Source organism: Eschrichtius robustus, chromosome 14, assembly GCF_028021215.1.
Source record: "Eschrichtius robustus isolate mEscRob2 chromosome 14, mEscRob2.pri, whole genome shotgun sequence".
NCBI classification, from domain to species: domain Eukaryota; kingdom Metazoa; phylum Chordata; class Mammalia; order Artiodactyla; family Eschrichtiidae; genus Eschrichtius; species Eschrichtius robustus.
Genome location: NC_090837.1, coordinates 72379660 through 72406921, shown reverse-complemented (window position 1 = coordinate 72406921; position 27262 = coordinate 72379660).

Here is a 27262-nt window from a genome sequence, read left to right as displayed (position 1 = left end):
CTTGTCTGTAAAGGTTTTAATTTCTCCATCGAATCAGAATGAGATCCTTGCTGGTTAGAGTAATCTTGGTTGTAGGTTTTTCCCTTTCATCACTTTAAATATGTCCTGCCACTCCCTTCTGGCTTGCAGAGTTTCTGCTGAAAGATCAGCTGTTAAGCTTATGGGGATTCCCTTGTATGTTATTTGTTGTTTTTCCCTTGCTGCTTTTAATATTTTTTCTTTGTATTTAATTTTTGATAGTTTGATTAATATGTGGCTTGGTGTGCTTCTCCTTGGATTTATCTTGTATGGGACTCTCTGTGCTTCCTGGACTTGATTGACGATTTCCTTTCCCATATTAGGGAAGTTTTCAACTATAATCTCTTCAAATATTTTCTCAGTCCCTTCCTTTTTCTCTTCTTCTTCTGGGACCCCTATAATTCGAATGTTGGTGCATTTAATGTTGTCCCAGAGGCCTCTGAGACTGTCCTCAATTCTTTTCATTCTTTTTTCTTTATTCTGCTCTGCAGTAGTTATTGCCACTATTTTATCTTCCAGGTCACTTATCCGTTCTTCTCCCTCAGTTATTCTGCTGTTGATTCTTTCTAGAAAATTTTAAATTTTATTTATTGTGCTGTTCATCACAATAAATGATGCTCTTTAGTTGCTCTTTAGTTCTCCTAGGTCCTTGTTAAACGTTTCTTGTATTTTCTCCATTCTATTTCCAAGATTTTGGATCATCTTTACTATCATTACTCTGAATTCTTTTTCAGGTAGACTGCTTAGTTCTTCTTCATTTGTTTGGTCTGGTGGGCTTTTACCTTGCTCCTTCATCTGCTGTGTGTTTCTCTGTCTTCTCATTTTGCTTAACTTACTGTGTTTGAGGTCTCCTTTTCACAGGCTGCAGGTTCGTAGTTCCCATTGTTTTTGGTGTCTGCCCCCAGTGGCTAAGGTTGGTTCAGTGGGTTGTGTAGGCTTCCTGGTGGAGGGGACTGGTGCCTGTGTTCTGGAGGATGAGGCTGGATCTTGTCTTTCTGGTGGGCAGGACTGTGTCTGGTGGTGTTTTGGGGTGTCTGTGACCTTATTATGATTTTATGCAGCCTCTCTGCTAATGGGTGGGGTTGTGTTCCTGTCTTGCTAGTTGTTTGGCATAGGGTGTCTAGCACTGTAGCTTGCTGGTCGTTGAGTGGAGCTGGGTCCTAGCGTTGAGATGGGGATCTCTGGGAGAGCTTTCGCCTTTTGATATTACGTGGACCCAGGAGGTCTCTGGTGGACCAATGTCCTGAACTCAGCTCTCCCACCTCAGAGGCACAGGCCTGACACCGGCCAGAGCACCAAGACCCTGTCAGCCACAAGGCTCAGAAGAAAAGGGAGAAAAAAAAAAGAAAGAAAAATAATAATAAAATAAAGTTATTAAAATAAAAAATATATATTATCAAAAATTAAAAAATTAATAATTCATAAAAAAAGGAAGAAGGAAAGAAGAGAGAAACCAAACCAACAAACAAATCCACCAATGATAGCAATTGTTAAAAACTATACTAAAGGGCTTCCCTGGTGGCGCAGTGGTTAAGAATCTGCCTGCCAATGCAGGGGACACGGGTTCGAGCCCTGGTCTGGGAAGATCCCACATGCCGCAGAGCAACTAAGCCCGTGAGCCACAACTACTGAGCCTGCGCGTATGGAGCCTGTGCTCCGCAACGGGAGAGGCCGCAACAGTGAGAGGCCTGCGCACTGCGATGAAGAGTGGCCCCCGCTCGCCGCAACTGGAGAAAGCCCTCGCACAGAAATGAAGACCCAACACAGCCAAAAGTAAATAAATAAATAAATTAATTAAAAAAAAAAAAAAAAACTATACTGAAAAAAAAAAAAAGGACAGACAGGACCCTAGGACAAATGGTAAAAGCAAAGCTATACAGACAAAATCACACAAAGAAGCATACACAGACACACTCACAAAAAGAGAAAAAGAAAAAATATTTATATATCTGAGACAGTCATAGCTGTTTTTAGGATTCCAGACAGAGAATCAGGGAACAATGCAAAGATGGTGTGCTCCATCCAAGACAATCTCCCCTTTGTCCTGAAGCCATCTGTAGAGAATTACTACACCCCTGGTAACCAATAGCCCTCTGGTGGTCGCCTTGGCATCGGTGTCGTCACTCCTCCTCTTCTTGGTGCTGGTGTTCATTGCGGTGCAGCTGGGCAGGCCCCAGTGTTCTTTACACCACTACAAAAAGTAAGTTTAGTAAGAGATTAAGACATTTCTTGTTCTTTCTGTCTGTAGACTGAGGGACAAACGACTCTGTTCAAAAATTACATGGATTACTTCTTTCTTTCAGTGTGTTTATTTATTTGAAATACGGTTGGACTCATTTCCATTTGAACTCAGTTTTACAGCTCCCTCCATCCTGGTTGATTTAATACTATTTTTTTTTTAAATATATAGAATATTAACATAATTCCCACTCAGAGAGGCATCACTCTCCTAAACTTGCCTCTGGCCTCCCTCCCCCACCACCACCCCTTTGTAGATAACCAGTTTCAGTAGTTTCTAGTTTATCTTTCCTTTGTGTCTTTTGAAAAAAATAAGCAGATACCATTATGTTTTCTTTTCCCTTCTTTCTTACATAAAATGTAGCATACTGTATGCTCTTTTTTGCATTTTGCTTTTGTCACTTAGTGGAGCCTGAAAATCACTTCATATCAGTTCAAAGAGATCTTCCTCACTCATTTCACAGTTGCGTGGATGTGGATCCACTGGATGGATGTTTCCGAGTTTATTCAACCAATCTCTCGTGCTTTGACAGTTAGGTACTTTCCTATATTTTGCAGTCACAAATCATGCTGCTGTGAACCACGTGTACTTATGTATTTCCATGTGGTTGAGGTGTATGTTCAGGGTTAGTTCCCGCAGTTCAGTACTGGGTAGGGGGTAAAAATGTAGGTAGTTTTCTTCGGTGTGACAAATTCTCCTTCATGGGGTCTTGCGTCCTGCAATCCCACCGGCAATGTCTAAGACCGCCTATTTCCCCACAGCCTCGTCAACAGAACAGATTATCAAAAGACTGGATTTTTGCCTATCTGATGAGTGAGAAATGATATCCATATCTCAGTGTAGTTTTAATTTGCATTTCTCTTAATACTTTCACTTGTTTAAGGGCTATTGTTATATCATTTTGTGTGTGTGAATTGTCTGTTATATCTTTGGCACATTTTTCTACAGAGAAAAATCTTCAAGAATTCTTTTAAGATTAAAAAAATTTTTTAATATTTTTTTCTTTCTGTTTTTATTCTTTATATATTAGGGATATCTCATTTTATTATTGCTGTGTAGCAGCTACCTCCTCTGTGCCAGGCAACATACAAGGGACTAGGAATCCTACACCTCGATGATCATAGTTTAGAATGAGAGAAGAATTTGACACAATGTCCTAAGAGTTATAATAGAGACATGAAAAGGGTGGGAGGAACTTCTGTGCCTGATGAATCCAGGAAGGCTTCACAGAGGAGGTGAACTTTAGAAAACTATCAAGGAGGAACTTCTGTGCCTGATGAATCCAGGAAGGCTTCACAGAGGAGGTGAACTTTAGAAAACTATCAAAACTCCAAAACCTAGAAGGGCAAACAGACACAGGTGGGGAAAGACTGGGGGAGAGGAGGGCATGGCCCAGGCTCCAGGGCCCTTTCCAGCACCTTCTTACCCCCTAGGCTTGGAGGGTGAGCTCAGACCCCTCCCACCCAGCCCTCTTCCTGGGCCATCCCAGTGTCCTTCCATGAGTCATAGTTCTGCCAGCTGCCACAGCTACTCTCGTGTACCCAAGTTGGTTACACTAGTTGGGGCGGCGGGGGGGGGTGGAATTTTGTTCTTTACCTCTTTAGACCCAACTGCTCAGCTGTTTCAGGCACAATTGGCCTTGCTGCCTTGTTTGTGGGCCTGAAGACATCTGTGTGTGTGTGTGTGTGTGTGTGTGTGAGAGAGAGAGAGAGACGGGGGGTGGGGGGGCACATGCCCAGGAACACCCACGAGGAGTGTAATCTATTACCGAGAGGTCATGTTTCCTCCACATGCCTACAACCTGTAGGTTTGTAGCTAAAATTAGGACTCGCCTTCCCTCTGCCACCTGAGACTCCCGCCATCCCAAGCTGGGGAGGGTTCACATTCCTGTCTCCCCCGCCTCTCCACCCAGGAAAGGGAGGGGACTCATGGATTCGCTGGGCAGGGAGGGACAGTCTTTCAGAGGCTTGACCTGAAGTGGTCAGGGAAGGCTTGCAGGCAGACACGGGGTCTGAACTAGACTGTGAAAGACAAGTGGGATTTAGAGAAGCTGGAGAGGAAGTGGGAAGTGTGAACAACCCGAGGAAAAGACATGGATCCAGCGCCCAGCACAGAGTGCACAGCGAGGAAGGTCCATGGGAGCTATGGAGATGGAAGGTGAGACAGACAGCAGCAGGTGCAAGCTGCTAACGCTGGGAGGGCAGGTGGCCTGCAGTTATAAACTGACCTGAGATGTGGAGGGGCTTGAACACAATAGAAATCCATTTCTCCCTCTCTCTCTCATCTCCTCTTGGTCCCACTGCCTTCTCCCTCTGTCTCCTCTGCATAGAGCACCTTTCTAGCAGATTTCGTATTTTTTAGACATGTACCTTCTTGTTTGGGCCCCATATAATTTTAATGACTGCAAATGGGTTGTGTTACGGATCTCCCTCTCCGACTTTTTTCTCTCAGCTCTGTTTTGAGCTCCTCCGTTTGTCTGTCTGTACATCAAACCTGTTACTTGTGGCTGCCGCGTGCAGGGAGGCATCACACACATCTGAGGATAGAACAGGGAGCCTGGTGGCCAGCACACAGGACCTGTGAGCGCCCAGCGGCGGGGTGGGCGCGGGAAGTTATCTGAAAGGGCGCAGCCCGGAGGCCCTTGGACATCAGATTTGTCTCATCTAATCTCCAGGAGGGTGCAGCTCCTTAGCCGCGTTACCAAATGGCTGCTGTGGCTGCCATGTGTCCAAGTCCATCTAATTAAGCTTGGATTGATTTCAGAGGTGTTGGCCTTCTGACCCCAGGGTGTGAGGCAGAGAAGGCCTGATGCTGGGTCCACATCCAAGCAACCAGGAGGGCCTCACAGGCCAGGAGCTGCCCGGCAGGGTGGGCATCGAAGAAGGCCATGCCTCAGTCCCTACTGCCCACCTGCCAAGGGCCCAACAGGAGTAGGGGACAGAGTACTGATCAAGTGCTGACTCTGCCCTGACTGGCTTCAGGAGGGGAGGGCGCGGAGTGGGCCTCATGGCTGAGGAGACCTTCCCTTGTAGAACTCGCTTCCTCAGCCCTAGGAGCCCCCAGAGGCACCACGGCGAGGGTGCCAATCCCCCAGTCCCTCCCCAGTCTGAGCACTTGAGTGAGAGCATTTGAAGAAAGGGTTCTGCTGCCATCTGAAAATCACTCCAAGGCATCGCCTGGTCTTAGATGAAATGCATCTGGGCCTCGACACCTTCATGAAATGAGTTTAAGCCCCGTTCCTCCTGAGCGGGCACTTTGGTAGTGTGCAGACCTGAGCACCTGGGGGATCAGGGCTGCCAGACAAGAGGGAAAAGGGGAGAAGGGGACGCCTGTGAAGAACCGCCTCCTTCACCGTTCCCACCGCCCCTCACCCCCCAGCCCAGGTCCCTTCTCTGGCTCCAGTCTTCCCACCTGTTCTGGCCGACAAGGGAAGACTGTCTGGGGGCTCTCCCCACTCCTGGGACAGCCCCCAGCTGCCCACAGAAGGGATGGGAATGGATGACACAGAGACTCATCCCCCAAACCCGTCTCACCAGCTTCAGACAGGAGGGTGGTCCCAGCAGAGCTGAAAGGAGATTCCAGCTGGACTGGATTTCTAGATGAGCCTCCGGCCTCTGGCCTTTGGCATCTTGCCTCCTGCCTCCTCGGTGTGAAGGAGGGAGAAGAGCCCGCCACTTACACCTTTCTCTTCACCCGTGGCTGATGTCAACGAAGGAAATTTACGTTAGCAAATTTATGTTAGCGAGGCTAACATTTTTGAGCGGTATGTGTCTAATTCTTTAGGTGCTAAGTGCTTTATGTGCATTATCACATTTAAGGTAAGGTGCTTCGATTATTTCCATTTTTTAGATAAGCAGGCAGACTCCAAGGTCAAGCGACTTGCCAGGGTCAAATGGCTAGCGAGGAGGTGGGTCAGCAGTTCACCCCAGGCGGTCTGGCTTTCAGCTCTACTCCATGCTCCTCTAGGGGCGGGTGGCTCCATTCAGTGGTGAGCAGGTCTGGGCCCCACCCCACGCAGGCTCCCAGTTACTCCCATAAGCCCCTCAGGCCATGGTTCTCATCCTGAAAGTGGGTGGGTATCAGAATTGCCTGCTTTTCCAAACTTTTCCAAAATGTCCCTGTCCTCTCCCTTCTCCGGCTTGTATCAGGATAGGCTTGCGTGAGGTGCACAGCACATAAGTGGCAAAAGCTCCCCCGGTGATTCCAGTGCTGTCCCTGCCGGTCCCCAGGCCTGCCGCCCGGGGACCTGTGCCCATCAGGCCCCTGGGAGAAGCAACCTCAATCCCATCTCATGTTTTGAAGGAGCCCCAAGGCTGCTGCGGCTTCTTGCACCTTTCCCATAGACCAGAGGTTCTGCCCATTTCCAAGCCGGGCAGAAGTGTGCAGATGTGACCACATAATCACACATGCCCAGCACCAAGAAGCATGGGGCAGGGGGTGCAGAGAAAGAGGATTCAGCCCGCAGAGATTTAACTTCTGGCCCCCATGCCTAGCCCAGCGCTCCCCTCACCTCACCAAGCCCAGCCCATAGCATGGACTGGAGTTATTCCACCTACTTGTGCGTAAATGTGAACATTTCCATAATTAAAAATTGGGTTTTATTCCGAATGGTTTGCAGTAAGGATCAGATGAAATGCTGGATGTCATGTGCTTTGCCTGTGTAGGCGTGAGGCCTGACGGCCGGATTATCTGGCTCATCTCTTAATTCTCCCTGGAGGGGTGTCTGGTGGAAGCTCAGGGCAACAGCCCTCACTGGGAGGAAAGACACGGAGGCCCAACGAGAGTCACAAAGTCATGCATCTGTGGGGCAGGGACAGAGGGGCCTGAAGCTTACACAAGGTGGTTATTTTGTTTGTTTGTACGTTTGTTTTGGTTGAAGGGGGGGCTCTGTAAGAAAAAGAATACAAAATAACAAAAACACAATTAAAATGAGTACAAACCTGAAAATTTATCTAGAATGAGGAAAGAAGCATACTAAATTACAAATATTAAAAAGCCAAGAGGGGACTTCCCTGGCGGTCCAGTGGTTAAGACTCCATGTTTCCACTGCAGGGGACATGGGTTCGATCCCTGGTTGGGGAACTAAGATCCCCCATGCCGCATGGTACAGCCAAAAAAGAAAAAGGAAAAAAAAGCCAAGAAGTACCACAAATATCACAAAATCCAGAAAAATAACATAACATTTTAATTAATTTCCAGCCCAATCCACCTCTATTGTACTTCTTTTTTTTTTTTTTTTTTTTTTAATTTATTTGGCTGCACCGGGTCTTAGTTGCGGCACGCAAGATCTTTAGTTGCAGCATGTATGCAGGATCTAGTTCCCTGACCAGGGATCGAACCCGGGTCCCCCTGCGTTGGGAGTGAAGAGTCTTAACCACTGGACCACCAGGGAAGTCTCTCTACTGTACTTCTATCTCTTTTTGGCTGTATACTCTTTGAATACCTCTTCCTGAGACAATTCTGTAACTGTTTTGTTTTCCACAGAGAAAATGGAAAGATAGCCTAGTCTCTCCTCTAACGTGGCTGATCCAAACTTGTTTTTTGATTATGGATAGCTTAGAAAATGTTCACATTCACAAATTATTATTGGTATTGTCATGTAAATGTTGGGATTGTTGCTAAATTTGGGGAAAACCTCTATCAGTTTCTTTTGTATGTAAACTATAGGAATTCAGGGCATTTCAAGTTTTCTTGCTCAAATCAGCCAAAAAATTAAACACAAAAAATCTGATGAATTCTATTTCATGTGATTCCCATTTTGAAAAGGGGTGTGTATTATGTTAAAAAAAATCATTATTCATGAAACTTGTTAAAGATGGTAAGGAAGACTTTATTCAAGGGGGGCTGGCTACTACAATGGGGTTTGTAGAAGGGCGAGAGGTCAGGCTCAACTCTGAATACAGCAAGGAAAGTGGGATTTATAGCCAAAGAGCAGGGTGGTGGTCAGTGGATGGAAAATTACTAAGAGGAAGCATCAGGGGGAGGGGTTTCTTGCTGAAGGCAGGACAGGGTGATCAGACATCACTGGGGGATGCTGGAGGACGAGGGTGATCAGATAAGGAGGGGCGGATTCTGGCTAAACTGACGGACGTAGTAGGATTCTTGTTAAAACTGGGCAATGCAGAGACAAACACAGAAGCCCAATAGTCAGGGCCCAGTTGATAAGGGAATTCAGAGGAGCCTGACTAGCGTTTGGTCAAGGAGAGAATCTTTATCAATTCTAGGATTGCACTTCCATTTTGAATACGAATCGATAAGAACCAAAGTTTTTGATTTTATGCATTTGAAGATCAGACGAATGTTCCCCAGACTAGCTTCCGGCTTCATCATTTCAAAGTTTATTCTCCTACAGTGCCCACGTGTTCACAGCCCCGCCTCAGGGGACACACTCATTGTGATACAACCTCTGGCCCTGCACCTTTCACAGCGAGCCATAGGAATATTCCCAGTAGCCATTTCTACACCAGCATGACTAGCAATAAGCTAACTACAGTCAGTCCTCCATATTCTCAGGCTCCACATCCTCAAATTCAACCAACTGCTGATCAAAATATTTGAAAAAATTTCCAGAAAGTTCCAAAAAGCAAAACTTGAATTTGCCACACACCCAGCAACTATTTAAATATATTTTATTTACAACTATTTACATAGCATTTAAATTGTATTGGGTATTATAAGTGATCTGGAGATGATTTAAAATATATGGGAGGGTGTTCGTAGGTTATATGCAATTACTACACCATTTTATGTAAGAGATTTGAGCATCCCCACGGATACAGAGGGATGACTGTATACATGAAGTGACTGCAAGCCCTTCTTCCGCCACATTCTCATTTACTTGCCACATGTTTGTTGAGCGCCTGCTGTGCACTCTGCCCTGTTCAAAGTGCTGAAAAAGACCCTTAGTGCAACTGCAAGGCAAGCAAAGTCTATCTCTAAGTATCACTAGAATTTTGATTCTCACCACCCCAACTCCTGAGACTCAGAACATCTCACCTAGATTTGCAGGGACCATCTAATAGGACATTTTATCCCCATGTTATCTTCTAGTGTGTCCTGCACTCAGCTCTCAAAGGACCTAATTGCATCAGGCACATAGCACAGCGTCTGGCATACAGATAGGGCTTAATAAATGATACTCAACTGAATGAATGAATCAGCAAATGAGTATCACTCCCTTAAGGACTCCATAAGGCTTCCTACTGTGATAATGCTTTTCTGTGAGTTTTGCAGTTTCAGATACTGTATTCTGTCCTCTCATCCTCACAAATAGGCTGTTATCTGTCCAATTATCAGTCCTAGTTTGGCCCAGCAAATAGTCATTTGCTGACCTTGTCATTGCCATTGTAGTGACCATCAAACCTAAACAGTCTTCCTGACTTTCAAGGCCTTCTACAATCAACCCCGCCCTAAATATTTATCTAGACTCTTCCCTCTTACCCCCTCCCTAGTTCACTGTTTCAGTAAAGAAAGTAGCCTCGGACTTCCCTGGCAGTCCAATGGTTAAGACTCTGTGCTACCAAAGTGAGGGGCACAGGTTTGATCCCTGGTCAGGGAACTAAGATCTCACATGCTGCACGGTGCAGCCAAAAAATTAAGAAAAAAGAAAAAAGAAAGTAGCCTCACACATGTAAGAGACACATTTACTTTACTTTAACATGACATTGACTGTATTTTAAACAGGTCAATTGTAGAAAAGTTGGGAAAACCAAAACAAACCAAAGCACAGTACAAACATTAATGTTCATTTTCTTGCCATCTCTTTTCAACGAACACATGCTTAACTTTCTTCTTTCAACGAAGTTGAGAGCACAGCATTTTGCAACATGCTCTCTTCTCTCAGTGATAACACATTTCCTTCTGTCTCCATGTCTTCACCTCTAGATACACAAATCTGAGAGGTGAAAGGGACCAGAGCAGGGCAAGGGGTCTTCGTTAACATTCAGAGAAGAGAGTGCCTAAGAACCAGCTTCTGCTTAAATACTCCCGATGAGCAGGAACCTCTCCTTCCCAAGGCAGCCTGTCCACTGGGGGGCGCTTCTTTGACAGCGCTTTCATTCTTGGTGAGCAGAGATGGGCCTCTGGGAGCCTCTGTGTTCTAGTTCTGCTCTCTGGAACACTACAGGAGAGCCCACACGTTCTTCCTGTTAGCCTGTCCACTCTTCAAAGACTGATACAGCATGAACCCTTTTCTAGGTTCAACAATCCTGAGCTCTCCTCATCTTAGGTATCCCCTGAATTCCCATTCTCACCATCATTCTTCTTAGTCATACTATTAAACTATGCCATTCAGGGAAATTACAGGTATCTTTTAGGTACATCTTCCTGATCTTCTATAATTTCCAGATTCTCTACCATGAGCTTATATTATCCCATTAGAAAAAAACATTTAACATAAAATGTGATTTCTCTGCTGTTCTGCTATTATTTTTTGCTCCTAATTAGCTGAATCCTTAAGTGCCACAAAGACTCTACTGTGTCCTCCCTCCCACCACGTGTTCCTCTGGCTCTTCAGTGGCTGGACCAGAGCCCCGTGGCTGCCACCGGGGACAGAGCTCCAGGTTGACAGCCATCCACTGGTCCAGCTCTTGGGGCAAAACTGTTCATACTGTTACAGACCTCACCTCACTCTGCCTCACCTTGCTCACGTGTCTCTCTCATGTCCACACGGACAGCAAGGGAAGCTTCACTCAGTGCTTGCCAAGATAACCTTTGCTTTTCCTAACATGCTAACAATAAATATGTTGAATGATTGAAAAAAAATCCTTTGGTAATGGGGATTTGGGTTTGACATGATTTAATGAATTAATTCTGGAATGAGTATGGTTCTCTGTAAAGTGCTCCCAGACCATCTGTTTAATAATTCTAGAATGCTGTTGAGTGACATTAAGCTTATGTCCCAGGAACCACATTATTCTCTTTTTGAAAATCAGGACATTTTGCTCCCTCTGGCTTGTTAGTCCTTCTTCTCTTCTCTAACCCATCCTACAAGTCCTGCCTCTTCAGGCCATTCAGGATCATTCAGTGGATTCGCCCTTTCCTGAACTCCTGTAATGACTCATAACCAGAAGGAAACGGCAGCAATAGCAATAGCTACCACTTATTAGAGCTTGTTCTGTGCCATACACTTGGCTAAAAGACTTTACATTCTTTATCATGTGTATCAATTAATCACTGTATCATACTTTTGAATATATATAATTAAACTTTTAATCACCTGAATAACAGGTGCTATTATCACCCCCATTTAGCAGATGAGGAAACTGAGATTTAGAGACGTTTAGGTTCCTGTGTTGCTCAGTACCCCTTAGCTGGTGAACAAGCTCAGGTTTGTCTGGGTCCAAAGTCTGAGCTCTCACTTCCTATCCCCCAGGTATTAGCATCTGTGTTACACAATTTAGCTCTTCACTTTGTACCATCCTCTTATTGTTTCTGGAACTTTGGTCTTAATATTTCTGGCACCTCCTGGGCAGCACCTAACATGGACTTAGGCACAGTCAGTGGGTCCTTAGCAGCTAACTGGTCTTTCTTGAACACTGCCCCTGGTTCTGTCCCTTGCTGGGAGCTGGCAGCATCCGTTACCTCCATGGCCAGCAGCTGGGAGAAGTTGCCTCGGAGGGGGCTGGGCAGGGATGCACCAAGGGCCCAGCTGTCTCCACCTCTCACTTCAGGATGAAGAAGGGACCACATCACAGAAACCAGAGGGATGTGCCCAGCCCCCTAAGACCCTAGGAGGATGACACTCTCAAGTTTCCACCTTCTGTTCTCTCCCACTGAGCCTCTAAGGGCCCGAGGCCTCAGCTGACAATTCTGATAATCTAATTCTCAACAAGGCTTTCCTGGCCAGTAATTGAATTCTGTTTCCAGTGTTTTCCTCTCAACCCAATCAGGGGGCCTTACCCGCGTATCTGCTCGGCAAAACACTGGGCCAGTCTTGGTGGGAGAGGCAGAGGCGTGCAGACCCTCCTCAGACTCCAGGTGCTTCTGTTTCAGGTGCCACAGGTGCAGGCCTGACAACAGGACTGAGTGGCACGTCAGGGACGCTGTCCTTTGCAGGACAGTCTCTGTGCTTAGGAGGGCTTCAAGGACACAAGCACTGGAGAGTGTCTGTGGAGGAGGATGGACTGAAGGCAGGATTCTGAGAGGGAGGAGAGGGGGAGGCATGGGCCACGGCCTGGGGGTGGGAACATGCATGACACATTCAGTGACAAGAAGTCAACCCGCCTGGATGGGCCTTCATGGCCTTCAGCCAAGGAATGACTCTAAGATGCCCAAACCATTGTCAGGAAGTATGTGTGTGGTGGGGTGGAGAGGCAGGGGGCCACGGTGTCAAAAGGCCCACTCTGACCATGCCTATCTCCAGCCCTCCGTCTACAGAACAAAGAGGAAGCCTAGTGGTAGGGCTGGGTGTAGGGGGTTCCCCAACTCTGCACATGGACCACCCAGTTCGTCAAGCCCAGAAATGGGCCATTTCCTCACCTCCAAGTCCTGCCTATTTCACCATCTTGACAGGTCTTCTATCATCCCTCTGGCCGGCGGGCCACCGTCATGTCTGACCTGTGTGGTGGCGACGAGCCCCGTCCCTGACCACTCTCCTCCAGGCATGTTGTTCTCTAGCACATTCTCCACACACATCTCCACACGCCTCCCCTGCACTGACGCTCTCCAGTGGCTTCCCAGGGCCTTCAGGTCAAGAGCATGGTGATAGCGCCTTCTGTGGCTTTGTTCTCCCATCTCTCCAGTGTCACATCTTGTCACACTAAGCTCCCAAGATATGGGGTCGCTGTGAGGATTAAGCACATACAAGAAACATCACTTCGTACTGTTGGGATGACTTGCCCGAGGTCACACTAGCCAGTAAGTGCGCAGTGTGATTCACACCCAGATGGCTTGTCTCCAGAGCCCAGCTTCTTCAAACTAGATTATGGTCCCTTTGGAAACTTCTATGGGCACCAGGAACCCCCATCAGCCCTCCATCCCAAGTTTACACACAAGCCCCCGCTGCATTTAAGGCTTCTGCCTACGTGGCACCCCCTCCAGGAAGCTTTCTCAGATGCCCCACCCCATAGGTTTGGCTGGGGGCAGTGGTTGCCCTACTTTGCTACACATTGGAATCACCTGGGAATCTTTTTTAAAACTACTGATGCCTGACTCCCACTCCCAGATGTGATCAGATTGGTTCTGGGTGCCCCCAAGATGACTCTAAGGTGCAGCCAAGTCAGCTAACTACTGGCAGTCCTTCTCAAATTGGAATATGCACCAGCATTGCCAGGAGGGCTTATTAAACAGATAGCCAGGCCCACCCCCGCTTTCTGATTCCATATACCTGGGTTAAGACCTGAGAATGTGCATTTCTAACAAGTTCCTGAGCTCTGCTGCTGCCCCGGGATCACGCTTGGAGAGGCCCTAAGCTAAGGAGTCCTCCAGATACCCACGTGTTCCCAGAGTGCTCAGTGCTCATCACCACCTCTGCACCCATCACATCTGTTGTCATCGTCTGTGTGCTTCTTGGCCACCTTGGCCAGGCCAGGAGCTTTCTACTCCATTATCTTCAGTGACAGGTGTCAACACATGTTAAATCAATGAACCCACGAGACACCGGGCAAGCTTTGACTGGCACTCTGCAGCCATCCTTGTTTCTGAGTGGGAAAGGAGCTGTTATTATAACCAGTGCTGTCTTTTACTGAGCACAGAGGGGTGGAGTAAGTCATTCAGGCCACAGATGGAGAAAAGGGCAGAGCTGGGATCACACGTGGCAGCCCCAGGCTCACACTTTCAACGGCTGTACCGAGGGGTCCTTTCCTAGGTGACCCCTAATCTCCCCACCCCATGCTGTCCCCACTCCCCCATCTTAGATTCCCAGTGAGTTTCAGAGTATAGGTCTCCATCTATTGGTAGGTGTGAGTGGTATTTTTCAACTGATCTAATCCAGGACAGAACTGAACAAACTAGATCAGAATGCACCCAGGTAGTAAGAGTAAGTATTGTTTAGCAAAATACACGTGTGCGCAGACCTATGCTGGGTCGTGAGGTAAAATGCATGTCTTACTGTGGATCATGGTCCAAAAAGTCTGCAAAACCCTTTCTTAGAGGCAGAGTCTCCATCAAATCTCCGTCTGCGGCTCTCAGCCCGAGAAGAGCTAGGCCGGCCCCTGCTGGGCACTGCCAGTATTGCACCAGGAGCCTCCACCTCCGTGAGGTTGGGGGTGGCCTGGCCTTGACTTGGTGAGTAGGTGTGGAAAGCAGCGCCTATTGCCTCATGGGAGTTCAAAATACAAAAAAAATTTTCAATAAAAAATTTAATGAAATGTTATCAGTCCCATACTGTCTTCCCTGTGCTCTGACCGCTCTCATCTCCCCAGGGAGAGCAGAAGCTCTTGGGGGCACGCTGAGATCTTGTGTCCCACCCGAGAGGAAGTTGTCTAGGGTCACGAAACACTTAGCTAATAATTCTGAGCACCCAGGCAAGAAATGGATTGCAAAAAGCAGAGGGAGACGTGGCATCTAGAACATATTAAGTAGCTACTATGAGGCAGATATTCATAGATCCTATTTCATCAAGTCTTTGTTCCTCCCTTATTATCCTCACTTTACAGACAAGAACACCGAGGCTTAAGATCACGAGGCTGATGAGGAACAAGTTCCAGAAGCTGGGCCTGCTGACTTCTAGGCCAGCACTCTGGAGACAGAGGAGGAAGTCAAGGTAATTGGGACCCTTTTCCCAGCCGGGCCTCTTCTTCACCTCTAGCTTTGCTCCTGCACTGTCGCTGGAGGAGCTGATACAAGGTGACACAATAGTCTTGAAGAATGGGGCTTTCCTGGTTTAGAGTGAGTCACTGTCGTGGGTTTGGGCATAAATCTTAGAGGTCCCCAAACCCTCTAAGACTGAGTCTGCAGTCTTACAGAAAGCACATTTTCACAATTTTAAGCCATAACCATTTTCTGCTGGAGGATGAATCTAAGAGAAGCATTCTTGTCTACCGTGCACCAGGATGATCTGAGCTACGCCTGCTTGGGAGCTCAGGAGGGCTGAGTATACAGGGCGAGAAGGATTTGGAGATGAGGGCAATTTTCAGGAGACAGATGAGGAGCAGGGAAGGGAAGAGGAAGCGCAAGGTGCTTACCAAATGGCGCAGGTGTGGGCACTGCAAGAACCCAGACGCAGCCACACGCCCAAATGTTTGGTGTGGGGTGATTTCTGTAGAATGAGAGAAGGAGTTCATGTTCAAGCTTAAATCCATGGCAGAACAGGGCGTGCACATACAGACACAGGAACCAAGAGACAGAGGTGACCCCCAAAACCTAAAACCCAAGTCCGTAAATATCTTGAAGGGAACTTGGGATTTCCACAGGCACTCCACAGAGGACGGGCTCAGCTGACATCCTGGGGGAACCTGAGTATCCTCAATAGCCTTGTGCTCACCTCTGAAAACTACCAGGCAAGAAAACAGACAAACTCCCCAAGGAGACTTTTTTTTTTTTTTTTTTTGGCTGCACCATGAGGCTTATGGGATCTTAGTTCCCTAGCAGGGATCAAACCTGTGCCCCCTGCAGTGGAAGCACGGAGTCCTAACCACTGGACTGCCAGGGAATTCCCCAAGGAGACTTTCGGGAGAGCAGAGCAATACAAATCGCAATGCACTAAATGACCGTATATAATCAATCAACAAGTAGTTATTCATAGCCTGTTACCCCACTACCTCTCCCCTGCAGATGGCCCTTTCCAAATCCCTTCTTGTTCTTTATCATCAGCATCTACAGGGTGTTTGTCTTTCCAATATCTTCTTATAGCTCTTCCTCCACTCTATAGCTCCTTGTAGCTCATCCCAACACCCCTTCTTTTTGTTCATCTCAAATCTCCTGGAAAGAGTCTGTCCTTGTCTTCACTAACTGCCTTCCAGTCCTCCTTCCCTGACTCCAGACTGACCTCTGCCCCCATATCGCTGATGAAACTACATTAGTAAATGTCCTTGTTGCTAAACTAAATAGACAATTATCAGTTCCTACCTCTCCTGTCCCTCTGTAGCACTGACCTGCTGGCCCTTCTGGCTCTAGGAAGCTCTGGCTTTCACAGCACTGCTCTCTCCTGGTTTTCTTCCTACCACAGCTCCTTTGCAATCTTCTTACAACAGTTTCTTAACCTCAGCACTATTGACATTTGGGGCTGGACCATTCTTTGTATGGAGATCTGACCTACGCATTGCAGGATGTTTAGCAGCATCCCTGGCCTCTACTCACTAGATGCCAGTAGTAGCATCGATCTCCCATCCCCCACCCCAACATTGCGGACAACTAAAAATGACCTCAGGTGTTGTCAAATGGCCCCTGGATGAGAACCACTGCCCTAGAAGGGTGCCTTTCTTCCACTGGCCTCTTACTTTTTTTTTTTTTTTTTTTGGAGGAAGGGAGGGGTGGCTGTGGTTTTTATCTGCCACCGTATGCTAATATGTAAGTCTACATCTCCAAAAGTCATACGGCCTCTGCCTGATGCCTATTTCCACTGGATGTCTCTACAGCATGTCAGGCTCAGAGTTAACTCAGCCTCTTCCTCCCTATCTTAGTTTAGATTTCTCCCAGAAGCAGAGCCTGAGATAAGCACTCAGGTGCAGGCAGTTTAATTAGGAGGTGGTCTCATGAAACAGGAGGGAGGAATGGAGGAGGGAGAGCAAAGGAGGAAAAGCCAATACAAGGTCCAACATCAAAGTCACCGCTGTGAGCAGTGGGGGCTCAGTTCCACTGGGCTCTCCTAAGAAGCATGCGGAATGCCTCCCAGAATTGTCTAACCGCCACCGCAAAAAATGTGAGGCTGGGCATTTGTCCCCCACCTAGGGCAGGTGAGGAAGGAGCATCCCGCCACTGGCCCCCATCCTCCACGACAGAGGGTTGTTCCAGGGCCATTAGCTCCCCCAACTTCTGGGCTGTGTTTGAGCTATGCAAGCCAAACAGACCTCTGTGGCTTTGAAGAAGGCTCTAGAATAGGTATCAGAATGGTGCACTCATGTGCTTAAATTGGGGGTGCTGTCAGCATGAGTCTAAGCTCACGAACTATCACGGCTGCAGCTAAAATCAGACTGATGAAGGGGATGCGATGCAGGGCACCCCAAATAGTCTATTCCATCTGCCCTCTGCACCAGTCGGATCCACTTATGCCCCCACATTAAGTCTATTCAGTCACTGAGGCCTCAAGGTAGTGGCCAGCCGTAATTGTTCCAATGAAAATGCTTTGTGCAGGAGAGTTAGTGGGACAAGTTACAACCCAACTCACAGCTGCAGCAGGTCTAGAGGCTGACGCTGCTGATCATTATCTTCCTTCTCCACTACCTATTCCAGATTTTCCTCATTGTCAGCTGGTCTAGGTTGATTGCCTGATGGGGTGACTCAGATCTACATCCCTGAGAGGGCTGAGACCTCAATGGACTTGGCCTTGTCAGGCCATAGTTGTTGCAAGGGCCTATTCTTCTGATGTCGCCAGGCATGGAAGCCCTGAGTTCTAGACATATTCCTGAGTGAATCTCCTGAGTTCCAGACATCCTCTCACCTGGTACAAGTGGACCACTGAGAGTGATGGGGAGAGGGACCAATTCTACATCCACCTTTGATTCCTGGACCTGTGTATGCTAGCAACCGGGGACACGGTGCCATAGATCAGCTCTATTCTGGATGACAGCACCTAACCCTAGTGTCATCCTTGAGCTGGGACATTAGCTGAGTTTTTTACAAACCATTCCATCATCCTATTAGGTCCACGGCTTCCAACGATTTGGTATATACCAGACCTGTGGATTCTGTGATCACGTACCCGTTGTCACACTTCCTTTGCTGTAAGATGGGGCTCTTAGTCAGATGTGATGTTATGAGGCAACATATGTAAATAAATCAGGTACTTTGTGAACCCTCAGATGAACGCTAGAATAGGTATCAATCCCAGGAAGGTGGATTCGCTGCTCTTTCCAAGGTGGAAGGGGCCAAGTAGCTGGCTGGTCAAGGACCCAGGGCCTGTGTCTGTGCTGACAGACCAGTCAGCAATGGCAGTGACCAGAGCCACCTTGAGAGGGAGCTCACGCTGTTGGGCCCATGCCTCGCCTCCATGCCTTGCCACGGCTACCCTATTCGTGGGCTCATCGTGCAAGCCCCGGCTGGCTGAGGACAAGGCTGACCTCCACAGGGCATCATGCTGTTCAGCACCTCCTCTGTGCTGGGTGCTCTCTGACAAACATTAGCAGGAACATAATAAAGACCCACACGCTTTGTGCCCACTCCCATAGGATCACTCACATGCCGCTCCCCCAGACCTCCTTGTCTCTCTTCTCTTTTTCCTTTCAGGCCTGACCGACCAACCAAGCCCTTTGTCACTGCTCAAAACACATATCCTTATGGAATACAGACTTCTCGTTCTAGACCACACTGATGGACAGGTATACTTCTAGAAGTTCTGCCCACTGCGAGAGGTTCCACTAACCACTGTCCTTCAGGGCTACCCTGACTGGGGCTTTAGTGAAACCAGCAGTCTGTTTTTGGCTAACACCAACACATTGAACCAGGCCTGGGATCTTTCTTCCTCCAGCAGCTGGTCACAAGAAAATGCTTGGTGTGAACTGTGGGAGAGTCATCTGTACAACAGGGGGGTTGCCTTGGAGGTCTGAGGAAGAAGCCTGTGCAGCTAGCCTATTTGTGCAGCTTACCTGTGCCCCTTGGCCTTCTGCCCAGTCCTAGATGCACTACTTCCACCTTAGATTGGACTGCCATTGGGCCTGCCTGGATTCATAATGTGAATGGTACAAGACCCAGCTCATGATGGGCAGCTGATGTTTTGGTCACTTGATGTTGCACGGTCAGGGCCCAAGAGCAAGCTGGGAGCTGCTTTTCAAATGGTGAATAGCTCGCTGCTGCAGAAGGCATAGCCTTGCTCCAAAGCCTGTAGAATCCATAATACACCCCTCCTACTGGGGCTTGCCAGAGACTCCGCACTGTACTCTAATCCACCAGGAGTGCCTCTAGCACCACTGGATTTGCTGTATCATAATGGTCCAAGCAGCAACGCAGCTTGCATTGTAGCCTGGGTTTGCTGCAGAGCCCTTCCTTGCTCTAAGTCGCTCAATGAATGGGCGGGCATGGTACTTCCAAATATGGTATGTATTGTGTCCCAAAGCCAAAGAGGTCCACCAAGTGCTATGTCTCCTTCTTGAGGCAGAGAGTACAAAGTGCAATAACCTGTCCTCATCTTAGAGGTCTATGACATGGGACACCCAAAAACCTCTGCTACATTCTCCACACCTGATCCCTTTTCTGCATTTCCTGCTCAGTGGATGTAATAACCTGGGAGCCTCTCTTCCTGACTCCTCCTTCCTCACTCACATGCTGAGTACCCCCAACACTCTGTAACCAAGTCCTCCAGAGTCAACCTCTTAAACTGATTTTTTCATTCTGACCTCTCCTCCCTTTTCTCCTTCCCACCACCTGATACAGCCTTGTTCTCTTATCTGTTCAATTCCTGCGGAAGCTTCCTAATCATATTCCCCACTTCCAATTCCATTCTCCTCTAATTCACTCCCCATTTTACTGCCAGGAAGAGCTGCTCTTATTCCTCCCCTCCATACAATACTTTAGTGTTCCCATCATTCCAGAGGTACACCTCCATTGCATGTATGTGTTTAGATGTTCATTTTCTGCCTCAAAATGCAGGCTTTTACAGAGTAATATACATGTTCTATTAGTGGAGACCAACAGCTAGAGCATCTGTGAGATGTTAGTGAGGCATTCAAGGCCCTTTGCCTCGCGGCTCCCAACTATATCTCCAGCTTACTCCCCACCATACACCCCCTTTCCCCCAAAATGCAGTTCCTCTATGAGCCATGCTTTCTCACTTCCATGCTTTGCCTGAGCTTTGGAACAGCACCCACCCACACCCTCCACCTTCTACCTCCCCTGACCTCATAGTTCCTACCCATCCTGCAAACTTAGCTCACCATCACCTTCTGCAGGAGCTCTTTCTCCATTTGTTCACTCCACCCGAAAGCTGGCTCAGGGAGCCTTCTTTTTGTTCCCACTGCATTGAGCTCTGTCTCAGCACTTGTCAGGCTTTGTGACAATGGTTTGTTACACCAAAGTTACTTGAGGGTGAAGACTGACTTCCAGTCACCTTTATGTCCCTGGAGTCTGGCCCAGTGCCTAGCACATAGCAAGTATTTAGTATTTGCTGAACCAGTGAAATCTGCATCGTACAGAGGCAGCAAACTGGCAGCCTGCAGGCTAAATCAGGCCTGCAGGCTAAATCAGGCCTGCAGACAAGTTTTATTTGGCCCACACAGTCCCTAGCTGAGCTAGATCAAATAGGATTGATTTAGGTTAAAGGGCTGGTGAGACTGATGACACAAAATTGGCCTCTATTCTCTTCAGTTGACTGTCTAGCCAACCAGAGAGATGAACTCAGGCAATGCACGAGACCAAGGATGGGAAGTGACCACAGCTCCCTGAGGTATCCTCTGTCCCTTACAACAAAGATGCACCTGGAGCTCGGAAGTCTCAGCAGCCTCTACAAAATAAGGGTCAGTGCACTGGACCACCCCGGTCTTGTCACATTTTATCCCATTCCTGAAGGACTGAGGGGAGTACTCCTGTACCAAGTTGTATTCAAGCTGTATACTCAGGAGGTCCGACCATGGCCACACAAGACTGTCTATAAATCAGAAATTTCACATATACGTTCTTAAAATCCAGATGTCTTCTCTTAAAAAATCCACAGATCTGGCAACATCAAGCCTGTATCCTCTCATGACAAGTCACAGCTTTCCGCTTTGGACAAAGCATATGCTCTCTCCAGTGTGCCACAGTCCCCCACTTGTCTGGCCCAATGTGCTAACTTCCATTACAGCCTTGCTTCCACAGTCATTTGGGTCTAAAACTTCTAAAGTGCTTTGAATCATCCTATACTATTCTATTACCTTATTTCATTGCCCCACCCCACCACAGTGGTAGGCCTGCAAGTGGCAGGCCCTTCAGAGGTGAAGAAGTTGAGATCCAGAGAGGAGGATGACCTTGGTAGGTCACACAGCTTGTTAGCAGTTAAGGCAGACCTTGGGACATTTTATTTTTCACCACCCCATGCCAGTTATCACATAAACAAACTGCTGATTGCTTTCTCTGAAGTATTTCACTTCTGAAAAAAATGCTGTAAGGGTTTAACTTTGCTGCTGTAAGATTGTTAGTAGCCTACAGACAAGTTTAATTTGGTCTACATGCTTCCCGGCTGAGCTAGCCAAACAATGTTGACTGGTGCAAAGCTGGTGAAACTGATGGATGGCGTCGACTGATGGCCCCCATTCATTTACTCCTTATGACAATCCCATAAGGCGGGTACTCTCATCCCCATTTTATGAGTTAGGAACTCGAGGCACAGACACGTTAGGTGAATGCAAGACTGACTCTCTGACAGTATACACTACTTTGGTTCTATCAGTTGTTAAAATAATGCCACATTTCCAATCACAGTTGGCAAAGAGCCCCTGCCCAGAGCTGCCTGGAGTGCCCTTCCCACCGCCCTGGTCGCTCCCCAGGGTCTGCAGTCTAGCGATGAGAGGGTAAATCCTGTACCTGCCACAGGAGCTTGTGCCAGCCCTACTTCCAGTGCTAATTCTGATTGGTTGGTGCCTGTGCTGAAGAGTTTGCATATTTCACCGCTGAGTGAAAGGTTCACATTTTCAATGGTATACAGTTTTAATGTCACAACAAACGAATGGACTCTGCCAAGAGCCCAAAGGGCTAATCAGTAGAATTCAGCCATCTACTTTGGGAAGTGGAAAATTACCAACTGGATGTAAGAGGAGAGGTACTACCCAGCACTGCATAAAACTAAGGTCCTAACATGTTTCCTGCCCCAGCAGCCCTGAAGGACACCACAAACTCTCAGCAGTGACAGTGACTCTCAGGAGCTGGCAACCAAGAGAGAGCGTGGAAGTAGTTCCAGCAGAGTCTCCCAGGGGGCAGGGGCATGTCCAGCGAGACACTGCCCCCACTCTAACCCCATGTGACTCACCGCTCAAACGATGCAGTCAGGGCCACTCTAGCAGGATGTCAGCTATCAGAAATGGTCTCTCAGGGTGGCTGTAAACTTTCTGGGCAAAAACCAGGGGCAGGTCCCGGGAGCTCACAGGAAATGGTCCTGACCTTGCCTTGAGGGCAAGCACTTACATTTCAGTGGGGAACGGTTGGTTTCTTTCTGAAAAATCTTCACCCTCAGCAAGCCACACCTCTCTCCACGGAGGGTAGATCCCCTCCTAAAGTTGCATCTCAGGGTCAGGGCAGGCCACACCCAGTGAGAAAGTTGGTCGTGCCTGGCTGGCTTCAATTACCATCATGTTGGTCTCCTGAACCCCTTTTCATAGCTGGGTTGAAACTTCCTCATTATGCCCCAACTATCTAAATCCATTTTCTGCACTGTGTGGCACCCGTTCATGCCAAGGTATTAGCAGCTTAAAGCATGGTACCCTGAGGTAATCGGTAATTTTTTTTTAGTAACAGCTTTAGTTAGATGTAATTCACGTACCATAAAATTCACCCTTGTAAAATGTGTAATTCAGAGTGCTGCGCCATCACCACTATGGAATTTTAGAATATTTTCTTCACCCCCAGAAGAAACCTCTTACCCATTAGCAATCACTCCCTCCTTTCATCTCCCCCCAGCCCCTGGCAATCATTATTCTTTGTTCCTATAGATTTGTTTATTCTGGACATTTTCTATAAACGAAAGAATATGTGGTGGTCTTGTGTAACTGGCTTTTTTCACTGAACATGTTTTCAAGATTCATCCATGCTGCAGCCTAAGCATCATCAGCTGGTAAGACATCTGGGTTGTTGCCTCCTTTTGGTATTATGAATAATGCTGCTATAAACATCTGTGTACACGTTTTTGTGTGGACATATGTTTTCGTTTCTTTTGGGTGTATACCTAGGGATAGAATGGTTGAGTCACATGGAAACTCTATGTTTAACCATTTGAGGAACAAATCGTTTTCCGAAGCGGCTGGACCATTCCCACCGGCAATGTATGAAGCTTCTGATTTCTCTACTTCCTTACCAGCAGTTGCCGTTATTTGACTTTCTGATTCTAGTTATCCTGGTAGGTGTGAAGTGATATCTCATTGTGGTTTGGATTTGCATTTCCCTGATGACTAATGATGTTGAGCATCTTCTCATGTGTTATTGACCAATTGTGTATCTTCCTTGGAGACATGTCTACTCAGATTTTTTTTAATTGGGTTTTTTGTCTTTTATTATTGAATTGAAAGAGTTTTATATATTCTAGATACAAGTCTCTTATCAGATATAGGATTTACAAATATTTTGTCCCAATTCCACAGGTTATCATTTTACTTTCTTGATGGTGTCCTCTGAAGCACAAAATTAATTTTGTTAAAGCCCAATTTATCAAATTTATTTTTTGTTGTTGCTTATGGTGACATATCCAAAAAGTATTGAGGGCATCTAAAAGGAATCAGCTTCAGATCTTACTCATTTCCACTAATATCATCTGGAACGTCATAAAGAGCTTTTATTCCTTCTGCTTGAGACAGAGAACAATTTTTATTATGAAATATTTAAGATATACATAAAGGTACAAATAATAACATACATCTGTGTCCCCACTACCCAGCTTAAGAAATTTTGCCAGTAAAGTTGAAGTCCCCGTGTCCCCTCCTTACCTCCCTCTCCAGAGGCAAACATTACTCTGAATTTGGTGTTTATTGTTCTCATGCATTTCTTTATACTCTTATTATGTGTGTATCAATTTTTTACCAATATGTAGTATTGTTTTGTCTTTTTGAACTTCATATAAATGGCATCATGTAGTACAGATTCTGCAACTTGCTTTTTTTCCACTCCACAGTGTTGAGGTTTATCCATGTTGACATAACTAATATAAGTGTATAAATATTGCTCTAGTTCATTAATTTTCACAGTGGCTACACCTTCTATAAACACAATGTTTATCCATCCTATAGATGAACATCCATGTTGAAATAGCCAAAAACTGGGGAAAAATGACACTAAACATTTCTGAGCACGTAAACCAGTTTCTCTAGAACCAGGGCTTTCCATATCTTTTTACTGCAACCCACAGTAAAAATAAATAAAATACATTTTATATCTTGACCCTATGCACACATACATATGTTTGTGTGTAGATGTTTATCAGTATAGAACAAAAGTTTCATGTAACAATATTGTCTCCTGTTATTTCTATGTTGTTAATAGTTCCTTAAATAAACAAAAGATGGTTTACAGACACTGAACTGATTTCATGACTTCCCTACCTAGGCTACCACCACAGTTTAAAAGTTGCTCACGGGTATCATCCCAGATAGTGTAACTGCTGGGTCATGGGTGTCTTAGTCAGCTCCGGCTGCCACAACAAAATACTACAGAGTAGATGGCTTAAACAACGGGCTTTTTTTTTTTTTTCTCACAGTTCTGGAGGCTGCAAGTCCAAGATCAGGGCGCCAGCATGGTCTGATTTGGATGAGAGCCCTCTTTCTGGCTTGCAGACAGCTGCCTTCTTACTGTGTCTTACATGTAAGGCTGAGGTCTCCTCCTCCTCTAATAAGAGCGCTAACCCCATCATGGGGGCTCTGCCCTTAGGATCTCTTAATTACCTCCCAAGGGCCTTACCTCCAAATAACATCACACTGGGGAGCAGAGTTTCAACATATGAATGGGAGGGAGGGGAGACCCAAACCTTCAGTCCATAGCTTGAGGTATACACATATTCAGCTTTTTACTAGACAATTCCACTGTTTTCCAAAATAATTGTAGCAAATTATGCTCATACAAGAAGACAAGTGAATTGCCATTGTCCTGCCTCCTTATTGTATTTAAATGTATTCCTATCTGATTCTGCCTATGTGAAATGGTGTCCTGTAATGTAAGTTTGCATTTCCATAATTAGTAGTGAGCCTGAGCATCTTTTTTATGTTTACTGACCATCCACATTTTCCTGTTCCATAAACTATGAGACAGGGAATCTATCTACGGGAAAAGTTTCCAAGGCCATTCCTGAGTTGAGTTGAGAGGCATATGCAGGTGTGTGGCTCTGATGTTTAAATCTGTGACCACTTGCCCAAGAAAAAAGGGAACCAATCAAACATTACCTTCTCAGGAAGGCTTCTTCCAATTCTTCTCAGGCCAGAACAAAGTAGAATCAGCAGCAATAACAATGAAGGAAAAAACAGGTGGAAAAAAGAGGTTTTGTTTTTCTTAAAGCTAAAAAGTCCTAATTTGGACCATAGAAAAAATCTACTCTTGCGAAGTCGAGCTATGTAAATCTGGATATGTTATTCTTCTGTTCTCAGTCTTCCAATCTGCAAAATCAGGATAACAATCTGTACCACTTCTTACCCCCATGTGAAAATTTTGAAATACATATTCTTTTAAAACTTTGAAAATAAAGAATTTGTAGAAATTCAAGGTTTTGTGGGCGTTAGTCATCCAACGTCTTCCAAAAGCTTAAGTGAGATGATAGAACTGTAGTCCTTTAAACAGCTTTCTGGAGTGAGCCACTCTCCTCAATTCCTGCCTGAAAAGCGACGGCTCTGCAGAACAATGAATTATTCCCTAAAATAACACAGTCCTGTCTTTCAGTCTCGGAAAATAAATCTTAGAAATTCTCCATTTTAAGGCATAGAAATCAAATCCCTTAGCGGTCAGATAGTCTTTCTCTGGAGTCTCCTCCTCTCTGGTTCAGGCTTTTTAAACATCAGTCCCTCTACCCTCTGGTCTGATTTCCCTCCTGTTGCAGATGCCAAGATCCATCCTAAAGTCACACTTGCCTGCTTTAGACTCAAGCACAAGAGTGAGGGCTCAGTGGTCCACAACACTTCACCCTCCCACTCTTAGGACAGAGCAGCCATGGAAAGGAAACAAATGACTCCTTCGAGGTGTCAATTATCAAAGCACAAAGGAAAAAACTGGTACCAAATAGTTTCCTTTACCAAAGAATAAGAAGTTAGATCAACAGAATTTACAACCAAGAGGTGTTCCCACCCTGAAGGCCAGGATCTATGAGCAGATCACACAAGCTGCTGCCGCCACCTTCTTTCTGAGGGTTGACTTCACTGCCAGCACTCGCTCTCATCCTTTACTAACATCCACCTACCAAATGGGATCTCAAGGCTTGGCAGAAAGGAAAGAAAGAAATGGTGAATCCTCATCACACAAAGGGATCCTTGCCTAAAGCCATCTCCACCTAGAAGGCATGCTACCCGCAAAGTAGTGCAATGGCAGTGGAACTGAGCCAACAGTGTCACAGCCTCTGTTGGGCTAATGGATGCTCTTTCCACATCACTATCATGTTCATGACCATCACCCACATCTTTTTCTGAGCGCATTGCTCCTTCCAATATTTGACACTGCCTTCTTTTGCTCCAGGCATATTCTCCCAGCCAAAGCTCCACTGTATAGCCCAGGAACTTCTCTAATTCTGTAAATCAGTGCTCTCAAACACGGAGTCAAGAAAGTAAAGAAAATCATAACTACCAGTGACCTAGGAGGATCACTCCATAGATCAGCAATATGGTTAAAACAAAACCTAAACCTAGAAGAAATTCACCTTACTTCAATTGCAAAATTGGAGCTGAAGAGATGTTTATATATTTTGTAAAGATTTATGTAATTTTTCTGTTTGGACTAAAGTTATAAATAGCTGTCATCTACTGTGAAAAACATACAAACAAGGGAAGGCAAGGCCAAAAGCCAGCAAAGAATAGAAAGAGGAAGCCAGAATGAGATTAAGTACCAGCCACAGATTACTTTACTTACTCATGCTTTGTCTATTCTTCAAAAGCAGCATCCAAGGGCAAAAGGGTTCAAAAACAAGACCCTAAGTAAAAAATTTTCTTCTAGAGCCCAAGAAAAGAAGTTTCTCATAGGCACTAACATGTCTAGGTCTCAGATACAAAGTAGCATAAAAGAACCATTTCCAAAAACTAAAAACACTTCCTAACTGTTAACAGT